At 40.7% G+C, this 6,057-nt stretch overlaps 1 pseudogene; it reads right to left on the reverse strand.

Annotated features, from left to right (window-relative positions):
• Positions 1 to 2,864: 2,864 nt before the first annotated feature.
• LOC122177200 lies at positions 2,865 to 4,232 on the reverse strand (annotated as a pseudogene).
• Positions 4,233 to 6,057: the final 1,825 nt, after the last annotated feature.

Below are 6,057 nucleotides of genomic sequence, written 5' to 3' on the forward strand. Positions count from 1 at the left end.
TAGAACGATGTATGAATTATATTTACTTAAAATGTGTAGACAAAGCTCCTAAGCAATTTTTAATGCATATATTCAAAGAGATGTTAGGACATCTTCCTTAAGATGAACAGAACTAAACATATATAAAAATGAATGATGACATTCAATTTGTCTAGAATTCACAGAAGTACTAATAGACTCCTTACAAGACCAAGTAATGTGTTCTACTGCTGTCTAAGGACAAACATCTAATAGAAGCAGGGCAAGGATAAAGGAGTTGTGCCCAATGAATTACACAATTTCTAGAGCATATACCTTACTATTTGAACTCTTGGCAGTCTGTATATGACCTGTATGAACTCTGTCTAAGTCAAGGTGAGCTTGAAATCACCTCCTCTAAAGGATTGTTGCCCATGCTGTCATTTGATATCTTAAAGGAAAGAATCTGATTTTCTGCTGGAGCTGAACTACAAGATGGCAAGAAGATAGTCCACTAAAGAGTGAACTTTACCAGACTATAGTGGTGATATTCTTCCTCTTTGCCTGTTCCTGCTGTTTTAAATACAGAAATATCCTACCACAAAACGCAGATATAGTCATAGAATAATATCCAGAACACAAAATCTGCTTTTTTTGCTTCTCAGTCACATTTCCTCTCACTGTCTTCTCATTTATTTTTTCTAACTTTTATGCATGTGGTTATTGTAACCTCAAGAAATTTTGCATTAGTTTTGTCAAAGGTGTGTATTTATTTAGTCATTAAAATGTTCTTCTCAAATGTGGGCTGAACCTCCTCAGTACTGACAGGAACGTGGAAATCTATCTTCTAATTCCCAGAAATCAGAAGTCATTTACACAAAAAATGAACTGGTATTTTCCCAGACTGGATTACTAGAGTTCAAATAGTAAAGCATCACATATATCTTACTAGTTTACTTTATTAAAAGTAAATAACTGGTGATTCTGTAATAAAAGACTACCGGGCATGATGCTTATGACACTCTATAGATGAGTAAAGACAAGTCTTTTTGTCTGTGGCAAATTAAAAACCCTAAAGCAACCTCTTCCTACTATTACTCATAACTTATTTCCAGAGAAGCACCACTTGATCTGCTGCACTAGTGAAACTGTCAGGGGAGAATCACAGATCAAACAGGATGGGGAAGTGAATCACATAAGGAGTAATGAAGCTGTCTCCATGAGAGAGCAATGCTGGAAAAAGGAAGACTTATGCCATCATTGAGATGCTGTTATATATATGTTGCGTATATCAAATGAATAATGTATATATTTTGTATCATAATATGTAACATACAATATTATAATTGGTAATAAATTAAATTTTCCCAATTTGAGTCTGCTTTGCCCACGTCAGTAATTAGTAAGCTATCTCCCTTCCTCTATCCTGAACTTTCTCATTGTATTTTCTCCGCCCGTAATGCTGACATGTGGAAGCAAGTGAGCAGCTGGATGGTAGTTTAGCTATTGACAAAAACTAACCCACAACAGTTTTCTTGTACTTCTATTTTTTTTCACAGTGACGAACAAAAGGAGTATCTGTGTGCTCTTATTTTTCTTTTACATTTTCTATTATTTTGATTCATGTAAAAATGTTCTGGTATTTCATTTTATATTACTAATGTTCATTTTCAAGTCATCCTTCTGGAAGCTTAACTCTAAAATGTATGTACGGAAAAATCCTTACAGTGTTGCATAAATGTAAATTGGAAACATTTCAAGAGTTTTAAAACTCTTATGTTCCTTATATTAAAGGTGGACTGACAACACTATGCAAATTCTGAAACAAAACCCTTTTCCAAGCTCCTTTTTGTACAACACTATATAAAGATATATTCATATGAACTTAACAGACTAGAACTATTTTATTGCCTTTAAGATAGTAATAATTGCATAAAAAGTTCCTGAGCTGAAAATCATACACTTTGTGTACAAACAAGAGTACAATTTCTATTTTATTGGACAATGGTGCCCTCAAAGCACCCTTGTAGCATCATGGTACTCTTTAGGATCTGTCTTGAATCTAATTCCTAGTGCAAAATCATAAAAAAATACAAAGATACATTTTACAAATGATGAAAAAGAAGAGTCAATTTCCTAATCAGTTGTTACTGGAAGGAGTATAAAGAAGAAATACAACATCAGGGAAAAGGAAATTGAGCACACCAAGACCTAATATGAACATTCCCTTCAAGACGACTTCTGTGTAGACAGAGGAAGAGAAAAGACCCCAGGGAAAATCTTTTTGTATTTTTATTTTTTTCATATTAAAAGAGTCACTATAAAATCAAGCTAATTGCAGGAGTCCAGAAACTGTAGAACTGGCTACAACAGATATGGAGAACATTGAGGTATTCAGTGAGTTCTTTGCCTTAGTATTCAATGGGAGCCAGGATTCTCATGTCTGTCATATTCCTGAACCTTGCATTCCTAAACCTCACGTTCCTGAACCTCTAGCTGGGAAGTGGGAGAGAAAAATCCCTTCCACTGGCCTCATGTTAGCTGAGTCAATCAACACAGTCTGGCCAGGGAGATAAGAGTGTTTCCCTGGCTTATCAGCCACTGGATCGTGACTCACAGGGATAACTGGCAAGAGTGGTGAGGCCTTTGGCAGAAGGTGTTAAATTGAGAATCTTGTTTCCCTTTGTTGTGAGCTTTCTAATGCATCCACCCTTCACCGCCCTCACCCTGCTCACTTGGGAGGGGTGAAGACATCAGTTTTCTAATGGCTTGGATAGCTGCTCAGGTTCCCTGGGAGAGACCCTAGGACCTGGGATTTTGCTTTCCTCGAGATTCTGGAGCTTTTGTTCTGGCCACCAGTTAACTAATTTCTCTAACCTGACAGTGGGTAATCCATTCATCAAGTCTCATGGAACACCCTTTTGCCAGCCCAGTAACCAGAGACAATTACGTTTATGATCAATATTTCTCCTACCTGTTTTTACTGACAATGAGACCCTTCCAGTCCCACTGAGCTTTGGGCTAGGTGGCCTGGGGGCAAGGCTGACTGCTGCACGTCTTACTTCCCTTGGTTCAAATTTAGGAGGAAGAAATCACCGGCCCATATTTTCTTCCATAGTTAATTAATTCTTGGGCAACCTCCCCCCACATCCATACTTTGTTTCCTGACTGCAGATGGTTGGGGGTTACAGTTCCTTCTAACACTGGCCGGGTTCTCTCTCCCTGAGACATAGCGTCTATTTTTCCTTGCAGTTGTATCCCTATAGGTTTTAACGACTCTGGAAGCCCCCTAATTAGAGGGGTCATTCTTTCAGGATCAACAGGCATCATCATAGGTGATTCATGGTGTGGCTGCAGCTTTATATCATACATCATTTGGAGACAAGAGCCTTTTGAACACTACTAACTGATCAGTTCTTCCAGTAATGGCAAGAGGGTCTCCCCTTTCTAAAGGGTTGAGACCACCTGCCCAATAGGCAGCCCTCTGTGTTAAGGACCGGGGAGCACGACTGTTGCCAGCAGTTAAAAATGCTCCTGCTCCCCAATAACCTTGTGCTTCCTTTTCTGTTAACTGAATCTGGTCGCCACCAGTGAGGCTAACCCTCCACACATACTCTGTTTCAGATTCCTTTGAAGAGAGGCTAAAATCCTTTTTCAGTTTTGCCAGTTCAGTGGCTGAGAAGGGAATTTCCTTAACATTCATTTGAGGATCTAGTTCCTCGCTGTTATCGAATGTGGATTCAGTTTTTATCAAAGGACGCAATGGGGCTATTGGAGTTTCTAATTTATCTAGCCTTTCCTTCATTCCTTGTAGTTCCACTTGAGGAAAAGTTTTTTCTTGAGGCAAACTATGGGTGATGGTATTCCTGGCATGCTTACACTTTAACAGTTCCTTAAAAGCCATTTGCAACAAAGCCAAATGACGTTTCTCTCTTTCTAGTTGTTCCTCAAGGTTCACTATTTGATTCTGCAGTTTTCACCAATTCTTGTGTTACTTTAACCAATTCTTCAACCGAGTGCTTGTATAGTTTGGATTTCTGCTGAATGCTTTTCATCTCAGAACTCCACGGCTGCTTTTAAAGTAGCCCCAAGTACGGCACAAATAAATGACTTTCCTTTTCCAGCTCGTGTACGAGCATTCTTTTGCAGAACACTAATACGGTCTGAAACACTTGCAAGTTATACCAGTTCTGTCGTGCCCAATCCATACCTGATAAAGAGGATTGAGCACCATGTTTTTCTAAAAGATCAAATAATACATCTTCACTTTTCATGGTGTCACTCATTTTTCAATACAGTGAAAAATCTACACTAAGGGAGGTGGGGGTGTACTTATTCAAAAGCTCAGGTAACTCCTTACCTCCCCCCAGGGAGGCACACAACACCTATTAAACAATGCAAATGGTCCAATCACTCTTCCCTTTTTCTGAGGGAAGCACACAAAAAGGTTCGAATTTCACACTTAAGTTACAAGATCCTTAAATCACAATATGCAGAGAGGTCTTCCCGAGGAGGCACACACAATGGTAATCAAAGGTAATCAAAATTAATTCATACGTCCCTGAGAGGTATGCACATAAACAGCAAAGTTTCAGAATGTGGAGCGGTCTTCCTGGAGAAGGACTCACGTCTAAGTTTTCAAAAATATTGCTCCATGCAACTCCAGGAGGTGCACACAAAGAGAGTTTCAGACTATATCTGGAAGGACAACACTCTCACAGTGGGTATCCTGCCGACTACGCCATTAAATAAATGTCTCACTCCAATTTATAGGAGGGAGAGGAGGTTCTTTTATTATCTATATACCCAGCGTGAGATTAAGAAACAACGGTTCAAATGTTGGTCCAACCAGTTTATTACAAATCTTAATCAGGGAAATGGGGAAGGGGAGGATGGACACTATTATGAATTAGGGTAATGGGGAAGGGAAGGAGGGCAATAGAAAAGATAGAAAAGAAGAAGCAAGGAGTCTTTATAGGAAGCAAGAGGGAGATAGTCACCACCATGGATTCAGTGTGGTTCGTAGTTTGGTCTTTGATCTTCAGTAGTGGTGGGTTGTCAGGCATTGTTCTATTGACCACGACAATGACCAGGGTGATGATGGCCCCTTTTCAATGGTTTCAAAGTGGTCGAATCAGCTCTCTTTTGAGTGACAGCTCAAACCCAAGGTGGTTGAGTCAGCTCTCCTTTGAGTGGCAGCTTCTGGCTCTGGGACCTCAGCAGGAAATTCCTTTGTTCTTATCTTCCTGGCCTTGCCAGCAGAGAAGAGGAAGCAGGGAGGCACCAACTTGTATCTTGCCTTCACAGGATACAATGGCATCATCCCCCAGCCTTCCATACCAAGCTGGAGTGATTTAGTCACAGACCAGATCTTCCACCAGTGAACACTCCTGAGCACTCTCTTCCGCTCTTCTACAGAGCAAGCAGCTCTGGAGGAAGGGGCTTTCAAATGTTCCCAAAGCGAAATCGATTGTCACACGGTTAGCACCCATCACTTACCTCCTCAACAAATCATTCAGTCTTATCACAAGAAAAACCTCAGAAAAAGCAAGCTTTGAGCCAAAAAAAAACAAAGAAGGATTCTCACACCACTGTAAAAGCAGAGCAAGTTTGAGAGTGCCTTGTATGACCGAATGTCTGTAAGTCTATAGGGCTGAATGACATGCATCCCAGGGTCCTGAGGGAGCTGGCTGATGTGGTTGCCAAGCCACCCTCCATCATAATTGAGAAGTCATGGCTGTCAGGCAAAGCCCCTGGTGACTGGAAAAAGGGAAACATTACAGATGTGCTTACAGATTGGGAGAAGAACTTGAGAGTAGCCCTGCTGAGATAGATTCAGAGGTCCTGGTAGATGAAAAAAACATGAGCCAGCAGTGTGCTCATGTTGCAGCCCAGAAGGCCAACAGTATCCTGGGCTGATTCAAAAATGAGGTCGCCAGCACTGTGAGGGAGGTAATTGTACCTCTCTGAGGCCCCATCTAGGGTACAGCATCCAGGTCTAGGGCCCCCAAGTCAGGAAAGATGTGGAGCTGTTAGAGAGACAGGAGTAGGGACAGAGGGATGATCAGAGGGCTGGAGCACCTATTCTATAAAGACTGA

Source organism: Lagopus leucura, unplaced genomic scaffold (genome assembly GCF_019238085.1).
Source record: "Lagopus leucura isolate 7727_CA_CO unplaced genomic scaffold, USGS_WTPT01 Super-Scaffold_100001, whole genome shotgun sequence".
In the NCBI taxonomy this organism is placed as follows: Eukaryota; Metazoa; Chordata; class Aves; order Galliformes; family Phasianidae; genus Lagopus; species Lagopus leucura.